This window comes from Ahaetulla prasina, chromosome 6 (genome assembly GCF_028640845.1).
Source record: "Ahaetulla prasina isolate Xishuangbanna chromosome 6, ASM2864084v1, whole genome shotgun sequence".
Lineage (NCBI taxonomy): Eukaryota > Metazoa > Chordata > Lepidosauria > Squamata > Colubridae > Ahaetulla > Ahaetulla prasina.
Window position 1 is genome coordinate 19,794,335 of NC_080544.1, and position 19,380 is coordinate 19,813,714.

At 43.6% G+C, this 19,380-nt stretch overlaps 1 protein-coding gene across 1 annotated transcript in view; it reads right to left on the reverse strand.

Annotated features, from left to right (window-relative positions):
- CTNNA3 (catenin alpha 3) overlaps window positions 1-19,380 on the reverse strand; it is a 1,121,082-nt gene that overhangs the window by 921,821 nt on the left and 179,881 nt on the right. The window lies entirely within an intron of this gene.

Below are 19,380 nucleotides of genomic sequence, written 5' to 3' on the forward strand. Positions count from 1 at the left end.
CTTTTATGTACACTGAGAGCATATGCACCAAGACAAATTCCTTGTGTGTCCAATCACACTTGGCCAATAAAAATTCTATTCTATTCTATTCTATTCTAAACCTTTCAAAAATGATTCCGGATAAAATATTCCAGAACAAGCATGAAAAATCTGCTGCCTTTCAAGCTATCTGCTCAAGCACGGAAGGAAACATAGTCACTTCAAGAGGTTGACTTTTACAAGTTTCTCAGGCTCTAAAACAGACTCTTTCCATATAATTTTTGAATCGTGCACAGCCGTGATCAGTTTTTTTTTCAAACATTTCAAAGCAGACAAGAAATTTGTAACAAATTATTTCAATTTGTTCAACTTTTTTTTTCCTGCTAATAAATTGATTAGCAAGTGTTCATTAACTAATTTGTTCCTTAGAATTTAGAATAACAGAGTTGGAAGGGACCTTGGAGGTCTTCTAGTCCAACCCCCTGCTTAGGCAGGAAACCCTAGACCACTTCAGACAACTGGTTATCCAACATCTTCTTAACAACTTCCAGTGTTGGAGCATTCACAACTTCTGCAGGCAAATTGTTCCACTGATTAATTGTTCTAACTGTCAGGAAATTTCTCCTTTGTTCTAAGTTGCTTCTCTCCTTGATTAGTTTCTATCCATTGCTTCTTCTCCTGCCCTCAGGTGCTTTGGAGAATAGCTTGACTCCCTCTTCTTTAGGGCAGCCCCTGAGATATTGGAACACTGCTATCATGTCTCCCCTAGTCCTTCTTTTCTTTAAACTAGACATATCCAGTTCCTGCAACCGTTCTTCATGTTTTAGCCTCCAGTCCCCTAATCATCTTTGTTGCTCTTCTCTGCACTCTTTCTAGATTCTCCACATCTTTTTTTACCTCATGGCGACCAAAACTGAATGCAGTATTCCAAGTGTGGCCTTACCAAGGCATGATAAAGTGGTATTAACACTTCATGTGATCTTGATTCTATCCCTCTGTTTATTCTATTCCTCTGCTTTCTAGCACACGGTATTGTAATAAGTCTTGGATGAAAGGAAAGAACTTGTGCAAAAGATGTAGGAACAGATTTTGTCTTTTTTTTTTTTTTGAAACGCCCATTGAAACTGTCCATTACTCAAGAGAACACCTTCCTGGATCAGTCAAATCAAGGCTTTCTTTAGCTAGATTCATCTGGAATCTCATAAACAGATTATGATAGAAATAAGAAAAAAATAGGGAAGTGGCTATTAAAAATATGTAATAATTGTCCTCTTCTTTTCATAGCAATTAATCCCCATCCTTAAATCATATAGAAATGTATATTGGGGGCAATTTTATCATTGGATAGAAAATGAATATGGACAAAAAGTGGTATAAAATCAAATAATTTTGGAAGAAAAATGTTTTAATAGGAGATATATTAATTGAAATGTAAAAACCAAGATGTGTGTGTGTGTGTGTGCGTGTGTGTGTGTGTGTGTGTGTGTGTGTGTGTGTGTATGTATATATATGTAGGTCTTGGCATATTCGGGTCTTTTCCCGTGTTAGGTTGAGAATATCGTGGCGACATTTCGATGGGGTCTCACTCGTCAACTTCAGGCTGGTGCTTACAGCTTCGTGCTTGTGCGAGCAAAGGGTGGTTGGAGCTGCCGTCTCTCTATAAATACTGGTGGGGAGTTGTGGAGTGTTGGCTTTGTTACTGTAAGTGGGTGTGGTTGCATCTTGATTGGTAGGTGGAGTGGGTGTTTGCGGATTAGTCGGCTGTTTCGTAGCATCCTGTGTGGGTGTGGTCCTAGTTGTGTGCCCATTAGTCTTTTGTGTTGTAACGACCTGGGTAATGGGCTGTGTGGAAACGTCCTGAGTTCTGGGAATGTGACCTCCTGTAGTGGTAATGGGCTGTGTATTTATAGAGAGACGGCAGCTCCGACCATGCTTTGCTCGCACAAGCACGAAGCCGTAAGCAGCAGCCTGAAGATGACAAGTGAGACGTTGTCAAAATGTCGCCAAGATACTGTCAACCTTACACGGGAAAAAAACCGGATACGGATATATATTTATATATTTGTTTTCTGAGGTTTTCGCGGGTGTTTGTATGTAGGTCTTTGGTTATTCGGGTTTTCTCCCGCGTAAAATTGGAAGTGTCTTGGCGACGTTTCGACGAAGTCTCATTCGTCATCTTCAGGCTTCAGCTTTGTGCCTCTGGGAGCAAGAGGCACGAAGCTGGAGCCTGAAGATGACGAATGAGGCTTCGTCGAAACGTCACCAAGACACTTCCAATTTTACGCGGGAGAAAACCCGAATAACCAAAGACCTACATATATATATATATATATATATATATATATATATATGTTTTCTGAGGTTTTCACGGGTGTTTGAAATGGATGAGCCAAGACACTCATCTCTAGAACAAAATGCTTAGCTGACGAACAACACCTAAAAACCGAACTACACACTCTCACAAACGTACTAACATCCAATGGATTCCAGAGAAATAAGATTACCAAACTAATCCAAAAAGAACCCCCCACTAAAACCCAAGACAGAGAGCAAGAAAATGGCACAGCCCTCCTCCCATATATAAAAGGCACCACAGACAGAATCAGCAAGATCCTCCACAAACATAACATCAAGACAGCATTCTGCACAAACCAAAAAATATCCACCATCCTAAGAAACCCCAAAGACAAAATTGAGTTAGAAAATCAAGGAGTATATGAAATCCCATGCACCGCCTGCCCCACCACATACATTGGACAAACCAACAGAAGAATAAGTGCAGGGATAGAAGAACACAAGAACTCATTCAAAAAAGAGGAACCAACTTCTTCCCTGGTCCAACACTTTAAAGTCACAGGACACGATATTGACTTTAAAAAGACCAGAACTATCGCCAAAACTGAACACTTTAACAACAGAATAATCAGAGAAGCCATCGAGATAGAAAAACGCCCACACAGCATGAACAAACGAGATGATACCTCCCGCCTACCAGCCATTTGGAAACCTGCCCTTATTGACAAACGTGTCCCTAACACGAGGAATGACACCAGACCCACACTCACGAGGTCCACACAGGATGTCACCACCACACATCCACCCAGAAAGCACACCCAAACCCACACTGATCAGGAAGCACGACCAAGGACCAGAAGCCAGACCGCAGCTGCAACATTAGCCACTTCAAACCCCTCCAATCCATACATGCAGCAGACTGACACCCACTACGAAGATGTAGCACGACCACGAACACGAAGCCAAACAGCAGCAGTGCAGCTCACCAGCTCAAATCCCCCTGCAGCACAGATTAGACTGAGCACAACCAAGCCCCCACCAACACAGGACACACCCCCAGCCAATCAGAGCACAGAAAAAACCCCATCCAATCAGAGCACAGCCAAGCTCCCACCCAATCAGTTCAAACCCCCACTAGCAGTTAAAAAGAAGAAACAGCTGCGATCACACATTGCTCCCAGAAGCACGAAGCTGAAGCCTGAAGATGACGAATGAGACTTCGTCGAAACGTCGCCAAGACACTTCCAATTTTACACGGGAGAAAACCCGAACAACCAAAGACCTATATATATATATATATATATATATATATATATATATATATATATATATATATATGTATGTATGTATGTAATGCTTATATGTATGATAAGCATTAAATGTGATGACACAAAAATTTGTACCCAGATGACACACTGATTGATTAATGATGTAATGTTTGTTTTTTTTTAAAAAGAAAAAACTTTGTATTTAAAAAAAAAAGAAATGTATATTTTCCTTAACCACTGAACACTCTAACAATCCAGGAGCTGAAACTCCACTCTCACAGTCAGACACACCCGATAAGAATTTAATTCATGACACAAAGTTTAAAAAACAAAATTTCCTGCACACATATAGATATTTACACACAAATACTTGTATAAACTTGCCCTTGCCAGATGAGATGTGAATAATGCATTTGGATTTTTTTCTGTGTTGAGTTTTCTTATAGAAATGAAATTTAATTCTGCATAAACATTTAAAGCATCAGCGATGAGGGGGGGAAAACCCAAAAATAAATTAAATATCTCTCCTCGATAGCTGATGCACAACACAGAAGGAACAAGTTACAGTTTCAAAGTCACTAATAATTTGACTTTGTAAAGACACTAAATTACCCAGTGGAGCACCAGAATCTGTTTTCAAGAAATGCAGAAACCAAAATCACTAAAGCCAATAAATATAACTCAGGAGAACTACGAAACTGGACTGCCAGGAGGAGGAGAAAAAGGACGAGAATTTCTCCCAAATCGTTTGACATACAGTATTGCTTTGCTAACCAGCCAATTCTCATTAAGAAACATAAAACCTCTAAACTGCCCTGCTTGTTCATAAACCAGATTCTGTAGCTGTGCATCTCAGTGCCTTAAAGTAAGTCAATATTCTTACTCTGGATTGCAGAGAGGAGCATTTGTCTAATCCCCTTAACAAGTGCATGACTGAGGTGATGTTAGAACACGAGGTAAAATAGTAGCGTTATGGTATCCAGGTGTCAAATTGGTATGAGGGCTAGGGCTTGCAAAGAAGCAAGGGGGAAAATTATTTTTTATTTGCCAGTCATATATAAGATAAACATAGTTTGGATACATGAAAAGAATAAGTAAAAAGGAATATTAGGACAGGAACGGTAAGCACTCTGGTGCACTTATGCACACCCCTTACAGACCTCTTAGGAATGGGGTGAGGTCAACAGTAGACAGTTTAAGCTTAAAGTTTTGGGGGTTTGGGGCAGTGGTGGGTTTCAATTTTATTTACTACCAGTTCTGTCGTTGTGGCTTGGTGGGCATGGCAGGGGAAGGATACTGTAATATCTCCATTCCCACCCCACTCCGGGGGAAAGATACTGCAAAATCCCCATTTCCTCCCGATCAGCTGGGACTTGGGAGGCAGAGAATAGATGGGGGCGGGGCCAGTCAGAATTTTTACTACCGGTTCTCCAAAATACTCAGAATTTCCACTACCGGTTCTCCAGAACTGGTCAGAACCTGCTGAAACCCACCTCTGGTTTGGGAAAGAAACTACAGAGTCAGGGAGTACATTCCAGGCATTGACCACTCTGTTACTGAAGTCATATTTTCTGCAATCGAGTTTGGAACAGTTTACCTTGAGTTTGTATCTATTATTTGCTCGTGTATTGTTGTGGTGGGAGCTGAAATAATCATTGACAGGTAGGACATTGTGGTAGATAATTTTATGTACTATGCTTAGATCAGACTGAAGTCGGCATAGTTCTAAGTTGTCTAAGCCCAAAATTTGGAGTCTGGTGGCATAAGGTATTTTATTGCGAGCAGAGGAGTGGAGGACTCTCTCAATCGTATTTATGTCTGACATGCAGTGCGGGTTCCAGACAGATGAGCTGTATTCAAGAATTGGTCTAGCAAATGTTTTGTATGCTCTAGTTAGTAGTACAATATTACCAGAGAAGAAGCTACACAAGATTAGGTTAACAACTCTTAGAGCTTTTTTGGCAATGTTGTTACAGTGGGCTCTGGCACTTAGATCTTTAGAAATGAGTACTCCAAGGTCCTTGACAGAATGAGGGTCATCTAAGGTCATGTCCATCTAATTTGTATTTTATGTTTTGATTTTTTTTTTTTGCCAATGTGCAAGACAGAGCATTTATTGGTTGAGATTGTTAGACCAATCTGACACATAGTCAAGGTCTTTTTGAAGGGTAGTTGCATTGTCTGTAAGTGTTGAATAGTTTAACATTGTCAGTTATTCAACATCTGTAGATAACAACATCAACATCTGTAGATAGCCAACATTTAAAATTTAAAATGTTGATTATCTGCAGAGCACATCTTGTTAGAGCAGAAACAAACTCAATATCATTTTTAAAAGATTTCCCAGAGTAGAGCAGAAACACAACTCAATATAATTTTTAAAAGATTTCCAAAGAAACAAAGATCTCAAGGCATATATTTATGGTTCCATAATATATCCTGGGGTATATTGTTTTAACTACAGCATGCTGGCATATGCTTCATAGATAAAAAGCTGTAAAAATGCAGCATCTAATTTTTCCTAATCACACATGCATAAATGAATTCCCTCAGCTTGTTTCTGCTTCATACCTCCATATATTTCAGTCACTAAGAAAAATTAAGAAAAGAATTGTCCTTCCCCTGTAAAAATATCATTTTCAAAATTACTATCTGGATTCTTAAGTGTACCTTTCTATATTCAGCTATGAAATCTTTGCAGTTTAATTATTGTCTAAAAATACCATTAAGTTTAATGATACTTGCACATGCCTAAAGACTTTTCTCTCTTTCCCCTCCCTCCCCTCCCTCCTCCTCTCATTTTTATTTTATTTTATTTTTATTTTCATAAAACTGCTTAACTCACACTTCAATACAATTTGTTTTAGGCAGTATATAAATATAAACTAAGGCAATTAGCACCTCCGTCAGGTTTCTTGTGCTGGTTTTCCTGTGGGAAACTCATAATATCCTAATTGTTCTGAGTTTTTGCTTCTTGGCAAACTCTCTTTTCAGACCACTTTCTTTATTGGATTCCCCATTAAGAATCATTCTTCCTCCATCTAGTTTTCCCACTTTTCCTGTTTTATCCATATCTAATCCAAGAAAATTTACTACACCTTCAAAATATGTGTCAACGTTCCAAATAGTGCACCCATTGAAAGCAGAACTCCGAGACAGATAGATTCCTCAAAGAACAGGTTTATTGGATACATCATATTGGCACAACCGGTAAAAACTGACTCTGAAAGTTCCCATGGTTTTCACCTAATTAAAAAGTGAAAATGACCCCACTGGGTCATCAGTCACATTATCCAATAGAGGTGCTGGCAGGTTGCTTGGTTACTCCACTCACTCCTCACTCAGCCACCTGTTGGAATGATCTTGGTTCCCACAAAAAGGGAAACTTTTTGTTTTGGCGGCAAAGCCACACTATCTATTCCCCTCCCCCTCCTCTGCTTTGTGGCAACCATGAAGCCACCATGAAGCCACCATGAAGATGGCCTCAGCCAGGTTCGCTTCAGGGTTGACAATATGACTGAAAAAAATCTTCCATACTGAAAATAGGATAAGGAAAAAGACACCTGGAGGAAAAAAGAGGGTAAAGAGCAGCTCCAGTAGTTGATATCATTTCAAATCATGAAAAGTAGTCTTAAGGTTGCATGGACTGAGCCCTACTAAGAAATGTGGAGGGCATTTGACAAAGGAGTTTCAAAGAGGATTTATGCATTTGCAAAGCTTGAAATCTTTTGTCCCATAAATTCTTTGCCAAAATGTGGGGTGGGGGGAGGGAAATGATACAAACTTTTAGCCCTATCTATTCTGAGTGACTCTGAAGGCCACAAAGTTGATGTTTTAGGACTGCATGCAAATCCGGTACATACTTTCTGCACCTTTCAGAAATTACTAGTATTTTGACTTATAACATTCCAGAGAAGAGAAGAGAAGAGAAGAGAAGAGAAGAGAAGAGAAGAGAAGAGAAGAGAAGAGAAGAGAAGAGAAGAGAAGAGAAGTTTTTATTGCCCAAGTGTGATTGGACACACAAGGAATTTGTCTTGGTGCATATGCTCTCAGTGCACATAAAAGAAAAGAAACGTTCATCAAGAATCATAAGATACACCACTTAATGATAGTCATAGGGTACAAATAAGCAATCAGGAAATGATCAATATCAATATAAATCATAAGGATACAAGCAACAAAGATACAGTCATACAGTCATAAGTGGAAGGAGATGAGTGATGGGAACGATGAGAAGATTAATAGTAGTTCAGATTTAGTGAATAGTTTGACAGTGCTGAGGGAATTATTTGTTTAGCAGAGTGATGGTGTTTGGGAAAAAACTGTTCTTGTGTCTAGTTGTTCTGGTGTGCACTGCTCTATAATGTCATTTTGAGGGTAGGAGTTGAAACATTTTATGTCCAGGATGTGAGGGGTCTGTAAATATTTTCACAACCCTCTTTTTGACTCATGCAGTATACAGGTCTTGATAACCTTTCTGAAACCGATTGGGGGACAAAAATCTTTACAGATCATCATCAGATTGCTACTGACATGTTTCTGTCACCTTTCCATTTCATAGAGATGGCAGAGGTCCTGAAGTTATAAGAAGATTGCATGAGCTAACAAAATAAAATCACGACAAAATGAAAGCTAGAGTCGATGACGAGATCTGTTCCAGGTCTAAGCATATAACCTGCAGGTGCCTTTCCTTGAGGAAGAGCATTCACTGGTGAATTTCTGAGTCAGACGTATTTGCTCTATATTGATACGTTGGGTAGAGTGTTCGCAATGAAGTTAATATTCTTCACATAGGTCAGCTTTGAAGAAATTTTGGAGGCTACAACAGTACCAAATAGAGATGTCAGAGTGTGATCAATCCTCAGAATATATCTCTCTTCTATAATAAACTGCCTATCTACCTCCAGTCCCTGGATGAGAAGGGCAGGATTAATATTTTAAAAGCTTGCAAGACTTAAGGACCAAACTCCTGATTTATTTACTTACCGATGTAAGGCGCTTACGTGCCAGCTTACAGCTAGAAAGATTCACAGAACATCTTACAAAGTCATAAACAGAGACAGATCATACCTGTTCTCTGGTTAACAAATGCAAAAGTCATGAGACAAGAAGTGAGAGGAAGGAAGGGAAGGAAAACAAAACAAAGAAGAAAAAAACAACTCCAACAGCTAAGTTGCTAAGCTGATGGAAATCTATTTCTGATGACCCAGAGATTCCCAAGGCAATGTTGCTTGTCCTTGAGGAGGATATTCAGCCCAATGACTTTTTAAGGAGCTAGAACAGACCAAGTTAGTTCAAACTCGGTGTCAGTGGTGAGGACAGCTTGGTCACTCAGCAGTGAGACACTGATGAAGCGGGCTCAGTAGCACCTACATTTTCTGCATCACATGAGAAAAGTTCATCTTCTTTCTCTGGTCTTTACCACTTTCTATAGAGGAACGATTGAGAGCATCCTGTCATATTGCATTACTGTCTGGTTTAGAAGCATTACTGCTTCAGACAGGAAGGCGGTGCAGAGAGTGGTGAGGACGGCAGAAAAGATCATTGGTTGTTCGCTTCCTTTGACCTGATGTAGCACATGAGCGATGCTTGAGCAGGGTCTGCAGGATTGTCTGTGATGCTACACATCCTCTTCACAACTTGTTTTCTTTGTTACCTTCTGGGAGGAGGCTTGGTGGTATCCAAAGCAGAACATCCAGATTCAGTCACAGTTTTGTTCCATATAACATCAACCTTGTGAACTCCCAAGTTACTTCTTTCCGCTATGTATTCAAAATGGACAGTGAATATATATATGTATATGTATATGTATATGTATATGTATATGTATATGTATATGTATATGTATATGTATATGTATATGTATATGTATATGTGCATGCATAGATGCATAAGTATGGTGCAGATATATTTATGCATGTATATAGCATGTGTATATGTGTGTTATTTATTTGTTTAAGTAGATCAGGGGTGGGTTCTACCTACCTTTACTACCAGTTCACAGTGGGATCGTGCATATGTGCTTGCTTTGCTCATATGTGTGCGCTTCTGATGACATCAGGGTTCGTGGGCGGAGCCTACCTCCAGTTTTACTACCAGTTCACAAGAACCGGTCCAAACCAGGGGCAACCTACCACTGGGGTAGATATACACTTTCTCTTGAGAGCAGGCAACAAAATTTCATTTTTAATGTGGGCCAGTGTGCTCAAAGTAAAAAAAAATGACAATAAAGTTATCTTATCTTATCTCTTTAGATCTGAAGAGGCAATGTTTTCAGATTATTTGAACTATTTATTTATGTATTACCTTTATACTGCAGCAAAGCAGTTTCTAAAAATCTAATACAACACTGCGATTAAATGTAATACTGGAACAAAAAATAGGTGGTGTTCATAAAATTCCAGGGTGATTCAAAGAATTTATTCCTGTCCTGGGACTTTTTTTCATATTGTCCTTTCCTATTTGTCAAAAATTCCTACTGAGGGTCTATGGGTCAGCCCTCAACCTATGTTGATGGGTGTCCATAAGGAAGCCAATGATTAAACGAACACTGAAACATAAACTATAATCCTTCTGAACATGTATTATGGCATCACGTGCACATGTATAAGAGGACAGCTTGCATCATGACATTGCAAATCAATTTAACCTTTCTAAGGAAATCACAAGATGCTCTGCTTATAACAAAGGCACTTTCTCCTCCAATGTAAGTAATTAATTACTGCTTTTGCTCTGTGATGACTCCCCTGGATGCTTCCCCAGATACCTCTTTGGATGTCAGCTTGCAGGAGGATGAACCAGTTCCTGGCATGTCTGGAGGGAAGTTGGTCAATGACTCCACGCAATTATCTGAGAGTGATTTGGCTGAAGCGCAGCTGCAGCAGGACAGCCCTGAGGCTTCAGGTAGGGAAAGCATGGGATGAGGAAGAGGAACTGCCTTCTGCACTTGATCCAAGAACACATAGGGCAGAGAAAAGGCAAGAGCAGCAGAGGTCAGCCAGATTACTCACAAGAAGAAGGCCTCACCCTTCTTGACGGGCTACACCAGAAGCTGGCTATTTAGCACAGCAGACAGATGGAGGCAATGTTGGGAACGTGTTCATTTCCTAGCTGTGTGTTTTCTGGTCCTTGCAATCCCTGCCTTCCTTTGAATTGACACCGTACCCCGACGTGGATCGTGCGTTGTGAACTCTGGATTTTTCTTGCCTTGTGGATTTAATTTTGCCTGGTGGGTTTATTTTGATGGGGAAACTTGGCCAATCTTGGTCTGTTTGTGCTGATCTTAATTGGGACAGGTCTGGGTTTTTGGTGAAGGGAATTGCTGGGGAATATTAATGAACCCACTGAACCACAGTTATGTGTTTGTGTGTGTGAGCAAGTACATACACTTCCATTTTTTTATAAACCCATAACGCATGATTCTTCAGTTTTCTTTTATATGAGCAAAATAGCCATTACTATGGCTAGAAAAGCATGTTTGGGACGGAAGAAAATATACTGCTTCCCTTTCGTCTTTCAGCCCCAATCCAGGGAACCCTCCAGGCAGTCGCTTTCACAACAAACTATTTTGTGTTAAATTTGGGTAGACCAGGTATTTGGGTAGACCAAGTTGCTTCGATAGGAAAAAAAACCCCACTTAATCTTTCCCCCAGTGCAGCTGACAAAAAGGAGAACCTGTGGCTTAGTAGTTAATACATCTGCCTAATATGCAAGCAAGGCCAGGTTCGAATCCCAGAAGGGTATGGCTAGCTGATGAGAACTAAATAGCTTGAAATAGATCTATACTAGTCTCCCTTTATTTCTTTGTCAGTAAATTTAACACAAAATAGTTTGTCGTGAAAGTGACTGCCTGGAGGGTAGTCCCTGCCCCCTCTTCCCCCTGCATGCCCAGCTGAGCCCTGCGATCATCAGAGATTTTTTTTTTACTTTTAAAAGCATTTTTCTTTGGCCAAAAAAATGCTTTTAAAAGTAAAAAAAAAAGCCTCTGATGATCATGTGGCTCAGCTGGGATTGTCAGAACCTTTACAAAGCATTTTTTCTACAACCTCTTTGGCCGAAGAGGCTGTAAAAAAAAAGCTTTTAAAAGGCTCCTCTGGCGATCCCAGCTGAGTTGCCTGATCACCAGAGACTTTTAAAAGCATTTTTTTACAACCTCTTTGGCCAAAGTGGTTGTAGAAAAAATGCTTTGTAAAGGTTCTGACAATCCCAGCTGAGCCGCACGATCATCAGAGGCTTTTTTTTTTTTTACTTTTAAAAGCAGATCACGTGGCTGTAGGGAAACTGCAATGGTCATAAGGGCGGGTCCCTTTTTAAAGTGCCATTGTTACTTTGAACAGTCGCTAAACCAATGGTCATTAAGCAAGGACTACTGCAAGTACTTTAAGGACAGAAATAGGATTATTTTTTTTAAAATAGTAAATCATAGCAATGCAGAAAACACAAAAGAAAGAGGCCCTTTAAATATGTCCTTGCTAAATTATAGTAAAGATATGTTTTGTGTAGGCAGCAAGTATTTACAGGCGGTGAGACCATGAAATAAAAAAAGAGAGCTCTGTACAGTACTGAATGTTAATACATTTGTACGTGATGGATTTAATGCAGAAACCAAGAAGAAATGACTTTCAGCAGCTGCAGTCTCTACCTATAAATTGCTCTTGCTACTGCAAAATCCATACTAAGAACAGCTGTATAATTTACAACATCAGCATTTGTCAAGAAAAGCAACAAATGGGTTCTTTTCCAGCTAAAGAAGGGGCCCTGCTATAGAAAATTAGAAACCATCTTTGCAAAGGCTTTCAGATATAAAACATTCCGTTTTCAGATGTGCAATTTCGAAATGCAGCTTCTTCGTTAAATCTCAGAAGATTTACGTAAAATTCAAAAGACCAGTTTTAAGGTACAATTAAAGAATACATCAAATGAATTACTATTGGCAGGAGTATGCACTAGTAAAATAAAAGAGCTTTGTAAATTCAAAAGCCTTAAAACAAGGACCTAACAGGTAAGCATGCAACCTATTCTTGCAAGCTATTCCCTATGCATTACTTCAGAGTAAACCCTCAGAGTAAACACTACACTACTAACCAGAGCATATAAAACATTTGCTAGACCAATTCTAGAATACAGCTCGCCTGTTTGGAACCCTCACCACATCTCTGACATCAATACAATTGAGGGAGTCCAGAAATATTTTACAAGAAGAGTTCTCCACTCCTCTGAAAACAACAAAATACCTTATCCCACCAGACTTGAAATACTAGGCTTAGAAAACTTGGAACTCCGTCGCCTTCGACAAGACCTAAGTTTAACTCATAGAATCATCTATTGTAATGTCCTTCCGGTTAAAGACTACTTCAGCTTTAATTGCAACAATACAAGAGCAACCAACAGATTTAAACTTAATGTTAACTGCTTTAATCTAGATTGCAGAAAATATGACTTCTGTAACAGAATCATCAGTGCTTGGAATATTTTACCAAAAACTTTCTACTATTGACCTCACCCCATTCCTAAGAAGACCATAAGGGGCGTGCATAAGCGCACAAACGTGCCTACCGTTCCTGTCCTATTGTTTTTTTTTTCTTTTCTTTTCTTCTTCCTAATATATATATTGGTGCTTATACCTCCTAATATTTACTCATATATATGTTTATATACTATATAATCCTTTTTATATGTTGTTGTGACAAAAATAAATAAATAAAATAAAATAAAATAAACCCGCACTGCATATCTAACGTTAATACAATTGAGAGAGTCCAGAGATATTTCACGAAAAGAGTCCTCCACTCCTCTGCTCACAACACAATACCTTATGCCACTAGGCTTTAAATTTTGGGCTTAGACAACTTAGAACTACGCCGCCTTCGGTTTGACCTAAGCGTAAGTACATAAAATTATCTGCTACAATGTCCTACCTGTCACTGACTACTTCAGCTTCAACCACAACAAAACATGAGCACATAATAGATACAAACTCAAGGTAAACCACTCCAAACTCAATTTCAGAAAATACGACCTCAGCAACAGAGTGGTCAGTGCCTGGAATGCACTATCTGACTCTGTAGTTTCTTCCTCAAACCCCCAAAACTTTAACCTTAGACTGTTTACTGTAGACCTCCCCCCATTCCTAAGAGGTCTGTAAGGGGTGTGCATAAGTGCACCAACATGCCTACCGTCCCAGTCCTAATGTTCCTTTTTATTAATATCCGTTTCCTGTGTTCATAATCATGTTTATACTTTTATCTGTAAACTTATATATGCTTGACAAAAATAAATAAATAAAAAATAAAATAAATGAAGAGTGAAAGCCAAATCTGGCCCTACGTTCTGCCTCAGTTTACCTTCCCAATAAGCAACTGAGTCGGAAGATCATTTAAAAGCAGTTTATTAGGGTACCCTGATAAAATGGAATCTCTTTTTTTTTAATAGTTAACAGAATGAAGAAAATCCAAGAGGAAAGTTAATTGGACAGAATAAAGGCAACCGCTCCTTTACATAGGAAATCAGTTAGATCAGAGGTGGGTTTCAGCAGGTTCTGACCAGTTCTGGAGAATCAGTGACGGAAATTTTGAGTAGTTCGGGGAACTGGTAGTAAAAATTCTGGCTGGCCCAGCCCCCATCTATTCTCTGCCTCCCAAGTCTCAGCTGATCAGGAGGAAATGGGGATTTTGCAGTAACCTTCCTGTGTCACGCCCACCAAACCATGCCCATAGAACCTGTAGTAAAAAAATTTGAAACCCACCACTGAGTTACATGTTACATATTTGCATCTATTCATTAAAATGAGATCTGATTTGAGAAAGGGCATAATTGTAAGGGAAAAGGTGATTTGGAGTTCACAAAAGAGATAAACCAGACCCCGATTTGTACTAAGAAAGTTCAGGGATGGTGTTCAGTTATCTTCGCTACCGGTTCGTGAATGGGAGTGCGTGCGCCACTTACACGCATGCGCAGGATCTTCTGCACAGAGCATCAAAAATGGGACATGATGACATCCAGGCGGTTGGGAGGACCCTCCTGCAGCCGCCGCTACCAATTTATCCGAACCGGATATAACCGGCTCAATAGCATCACTGACAAAACTTTTTCTTATCTGGAGCTAGTCTCTAGCTTATCAGATTAGGGATGTTAAAAGCTGATATACCTGAACATCATTTTAAAAGAGAGAAAATAAATAGAATAGAATAGAATTTATAGAATAGAATTTATTGGCCAAGTATGATTGGACACACAAGGAATTTGTCTTGGTGCAAATGCTCTCAGTGTACATAAAAGAAAAGATACGTTCATCAAGGTACAACATTTACAACACAATTGATGGTCAATATATCAATATAAATCATAAGGATTGCCAGCAACAAGTTACAGTCATACAGTCATAAGTGGAAAGAGATTGGTGATGGGAACTATGAAACGATTAATAGTAGTGCAGATTCAGTAAATAGTTTGACAGTGTTGAGGGAATTATTTGTTTAGCAGAGTGATGGCCTTCGGGAAAAAACTGTTCTTGTGTCTAGTTGTTCTGGTGGGCAGTGCTCTATAGCGTCGTTTTGAGGGTAGGAGTTGAAACAGTTTATGTCCAGGATGCGAGTGATCTGCAAATATTTTCACGGCCCTGTTGTGACCCAGGTTCCTGGACCCAGACTCCTGGACTCGGATGATTCAGAAAATGAGGGAGAAGACCTGGCAAGCCCTGTTTCTCTTGAGCCCTCTCCCTCCCTGGCACCCACTCAAAGGGAGGGGCCGGCACGGCCTGATTCTCCCGGGCCTTCTTCTGATTTGGCAACGCCCCAAGAACAGTTTTGGAGGGACGCAAGATTACGAAGGCTTGATCGACGTGCGCAGCAGCGGAAGAGTTGGGACAAAGCCAAGTCATAATTGTCATGCAGTGACATCTGCAGAGACTATAAATAGGAGGCGGGACTTCCTGGTTTTTTGTCTCGGACAAAGCAATGAATTTGGCGCGAGCTAACTATTTCATGGAGGGAAGAATATATTCGTGAGTAATTCTGGCCTTATCTATAATTTCCTCGTTATCTCCAGAAACTTGGCAGGCCCGTGGGTAGACGTGGCCAGGACATGTATCTATGTAAATAAAAGGAAAAAAGGAAGGCCTCTGACGGACTCTTTGCTGGGAGTATTGGGGAAGGAAACAGAACATTTTGTCCAAGACCTGACTAAAACATCTTCCACCAAAGATGGATCAGCAGCAGGTACAGCAGCAGTTAGAGCAGCTACACGCGGCTAATCAACAGCTCCAGCAGCAAGTGGCTCACTTGGCAGGCCAACTTGCTGCCAGGAATGTGCCTGCAGCCCCCCCCCATCCTCCCACCTCCTCCTCGTCGCAAGTGCCCGATAACCGTGCCGGATAAGTTTTCTGGGCAGCCTGAGATGTTCCCGACCTTCTTGGGACAGTGCCAGCTCTACATGGCTATGAGGCCAGAGGATTTCCCAGACGACCGGGCTAAGGTGGCCTTCGTGATTAACCTTCTTTCCGGCTCGGCTGCTCGATGGGCCACGCCCTCTTGCTCCAGGACAGCCCCTGCTGGCGGACCAACAGCGTTTTGGCAGCACCTCGCACCATGTATGAGGACCCGTTCGAATGCTGGCGGCAACCAGGCGCCTTAAGGAACTCCGTCAAGGAAACGCCCCTGCAGGAGTACATCGCCGAATTTCGTCTTTTGTGCCAGGACTCTGACTGGAATGATGCAGCGCTGGTGGACGCATTTCAGGAGGGACTCTCAGAGGAATTGCAAGACGAGCTGGCCCGCGTGGAGGCGCCGCGGACCCTCGACAACTTGGTGCCCCTTTGTCTCCGCCTCGATGCCCGTCTGCAACGGCGACCGTCCCGTCGCACCCCCCGGGACCCTCCGTCGACATCTGCACCCCCACTTCCTGCACCACCAGCACCCAGGGTCGCCCCACGTTTTGTAACCACTGCGGAAGAGCCCATGGAGTTGGGAGCGGCCAGACCTCGCCTAACAGCCCAGGAGCGGAACCGGAGGCGCCAAGGGGGATTGTGCCTGTACTGTGGGGAGCCCGGCCACTTCGCCGCTTCTTGCCCCAGAAAGCGAAGTGGGGCACGCACGCCGGTCCCCGAATCACAGCGTGACCAATCGGAAGCGGGCAGGCCCGACTCGGGAACCCCTAGGTCGGGCACGTACTAAGCCCACTGGACGTTGCGGAAGTAGACTCTGGGCCCCCTCGGCATCTGATTCTGGACACACGGATATGGTTGGGGAACCAGTCGGACGGGCTCCAGGCGCATGCGCTGGTGGACTCAGGGGCCACAACAAACTTTATGGACCAGGCCTTTGTGACCCAGTTTGCGGTGCCCGTGGTTCCGTGGACCCTCCGATGCGGTAGAGACAATTGATGGGCGAGAACTGGTGTCCGGCCCATTAAATTCGCCACCCAGCCTTTGCGCCTGGCTATTGGGGACCATGAGGAGGCGATCCAGTTTTATGTCACGGCGGACCTTCATTTTCCCTTGGTCCTTGGGTTGGCCTGGCTTCGGACCCACGATCCTCAGGTGGCCTGGTCGCGGAACGCCATCTCTTTCCCGAGTCTGCAGTGCGTCGATCACATCCGCCACACCTGTGCCGGCCAGAACGCCCCCACCGCTGCCATCACCTTGCCTCCTGAGCTGACGGACTTCGCCGACGTGTTCAGCGAGAAGGAGGCGGACCGACTACCCCCGCATCGGCCCTACGATTGCCCCGTGGACCTTCTGCCCAACGCACCACTGCCTGTGGGACGCCTGTATTCCATGTCGGAGCCCGAGTTGGCCGCCCTCAGGGACTTCCTGGACAAAAATCTGGCCCGAGGGTTCATCCAGCCTTCAAAGTCCCTCTCGGCCCCGGTCCTCTTTGTGAAGAAGAAGACAGGGACTTGCGCCTATGCTGTGATTACCGCGGCTAAACGCCATTACGGTGCGGAATCGCTACCCCTGCCGCTCATCCCGGAGCTACTGGAAAGGTTGCGGAGGCCACGATCTTCACCAAGCTCGATCTCCGGGGCCTACAACCTGGTGCGGATACGAGAAGGAGACGAATGGAAGACGGCATTCGCACCCGATACGGACACTACGAATACACTGTCATGCCATTTGGGTTGACCAATGCTCCCGCCGCTTTTCAGCACTTCATGAACGACGTGTTCCGAGACATGTTGGATCGGTTCGTGGTTATCTACCTCGACGACATCCTGATTTACTCGGTCCAGGAAAGCCACCTTCGACACGCCAGTCTGGTTCTGCAACGCTATGGAGCAACAACTCAATGCGGCTGGAGAAATGCGTCTTCTTCCGGACTTCCATAGAATTCCTCGGCATATCATCTCGCCCGAGGGCATAGCCATGGACCCATGTAAAGTAGAAGCTTTGTGTAGCTGGGAAGCCCTCGTCGGGTGAAGGATGTTCAGCGCCTACTGGGCTTCGCCAACTACTACCGGACCTTCATCCCGGCTTCGCCACACTGACAGCTCCACTTACCCAGCTCCTCAGGAAGAAGATTGCATTCCGTGGGGTCCCCGCAGCAAGAAGCATTCACAGCCCTCAAGAAAGCCTTCACGGAACCCGTCCTGAGGCATCCCGACCCGCTCCGGCCTTTTGTGGTGGAAACGGACGCGTCCAATGTGGCTCTGGGAGCGGTGCTGCTACAGGCTCCGGCGAATGGTGGCACACTTTTCCTGCGCTTACTACTCCCGGAAACTCAACCCTTCCGAGCGCAACTACACTATCTGGGAAAAGAGTTGCTGGCTATCAAGGCTGCATTCGAGGCTTGGCGACACCATCTGGAGGGGGCCCGACATCAGGTGGAGGTCCGAACGGACCATCGGAATCTCGAGCACCTCACCACAGCTCGGAAGTTAAACCAGCGGCAGATCCGGTGGTCGTGGTTTTTTGCCCGGTTCAACTTCCCCGTGACCTACATTCCCAGCGGTCACAACCGAGGGCGGATGCCCTGTCCCAAGCCAGAGTACCTCTGCGCCAAGGACCCCTTCCTCCACGGACAGTGCTGCCGGCAGAAGCCTTGGCCGCAGCACGGGAGCCAGTGGACTTGCGGGCCCAGGTGCGAGGCGCAGCGCCAGGACGCCTGGTCGCAGCAAAGGAGAGCGGAGGTGGGCCCCCCGCCTCCTTGGACCTTGGAGGAGGACTTACTCAAGTTTCGGGGGCGATTATATGTACCCACAGGACCACTCCGAGCCCTCGTCATGACCCAGTGCCACGACAACCCTGCAGCAGGACATTTTGGGTTCTTCAAGACCCTCCACCTGGTGACACGGACCTTTTGGTGGCCCCGAGTGCGGCATGATATACATGCCTACGTGACATCCTGCGTACCGTGCCGGCAAGCCAAGACCGCCACGGGGGCCCCTCCCGGGTTCCTCCAACCCTTGCCGACACCCGACAGACCCTGGGGGGCGATCTCTATGGATTTCCTGACAGACCTGCCGCCGTCCTCTGGGTTCACCACGGTGCTGGTGGTGGTGGACATGCTCACCAAGATGGCACACTTCATCCCATGCCGCGGACTGCCCACAGCCGCAAAAACGGCCCGTCTCTTTCTGCAGCACATCTTCCGCCTCCATGGTCTACCGGACAGGGTGGTTTCGGACCGCTGGAGTTCAGTTCACAGCCCGCTTCTGGAAGAGCCTGATGGCGCGTTGGAGGTGCAGGTATGTCTGTCGTCATCGCACCATCCGGAGACCGGCGGGGTACAGAGAAGGTCATCGGTATACTGGAACAGTATCTCCGTTGCTTCATCAACCAGCAACAGGACAACTGGGCCGACTACCTGTCTCTGGCGGAGTTTGCTTTTAACAACTCTCAGCA